The following is a 919-nucleotide window of genomic DNA, read 5'->3' as shown; positions in this document are numbered from 1 at the left end:
TATTTGAGGTTTCTGACTATGGTGTTAAATGATCTGTGATACTGTACTTAAGCATTCAAGAAAGCACTTGATCCCTTGTCAACACTTGTCATGTACGAATCAGCCAGAAGAGACAATCCGGTAATTATTATAGAACAGAAACCTGAACTCCAGGGTGAAAAACAAGTCATCAAAGCAAATGACCAATTCCTTGGTAGGGATCCCACACACATCGGCCCCTAACCCAGACAATTACCACAAGCAAGCAACAAACAGAGTCAGTATCCTCAGATAAGGTGTCTGCTTGAAAGTTTCTCCAGACCACGTGCACTCTAATTCTGATGTTTGTCTGGATGGAAGTAGGTCCCATGGAGTTAATGGAAGGAGAACTGGCTTTGTGGTAGCAAGCAGGAATTGTCCCTTTTGCTGAGCAGAGTATGCCCTGGTTTGCTCTTGAATGGGAGACTATTCCCCTTAAGGGATGGGGCTGCTCAGGGAAGAGCATCTGCATGCTAGCAGGCAGAAGGTTCCAAGTTCCCTCCATAGAGATGCCTGCCTGAAACCTTGGAGAAGCTGCTGCCAGTCTGTGCAGACAATACTGAGCTAGATAGACCAATGGTCTGACTCAGTATATGGCAGCTTCCCATGTTCCTAAAAGGAATTCCTACCAAGTGAATGTGCACAACACTGCAGCTTTAAACAAGCACGCCAAGCTGACTGTGCACAAAATAAAAATAATGTAAACCACCAAGGGCTACTAGATGGCAGGGGGTACAGAAAAGTAATTTTAAAATAAAATAAAATGATTGCTATTTACTACTACTATATACTAGCACATCGTATATGTGCTGCTGAAGCGAGCACCCCTGCCAACTGAGCAAAGAGACACCCTTTAAAGCGACGATTCTCTTATTTTTAGCAGGGGGAGAGCAACTGGCCC

The 919-nt window shown here is 44.4% G+C and overlaps 1 protein-coding gene across 5 annotated transcripts in view; it reads right to left on the bottom strand.

Annotated features, from left to right (window-relative positions):
• Positions 1 to 919, bottom strand: part of LOC128329000 (keratin, type I cytoskeletal 17-like) — a 213,631-nt gene that overhangs the window by 18,132 nt on the left and 194,580 nt on the right. The window lies entirely within an intron of this gene.

The sequence above is a fragment of the Hemicordylus capensis genome, chromosome 6 (assembly GCF_027244095.1).
Source record: "Hemicordylus capensis ecotype Gifberg chromosome 6, rHemCap1.1.pri, whole genome shotgun sequence".
NCBI classification, from domain to species: Eukaryota; Metazoa; Chordata; class Lepidosauria; order Squamata; family Cordylidae; genus Hemicordylus; species Hemicordylus capensis.
The sequence above is the reverse complement of the archived record's forward strand: the minus strand, read 5'-3'. Positions and strand labels throughout refer to the sequence as shown.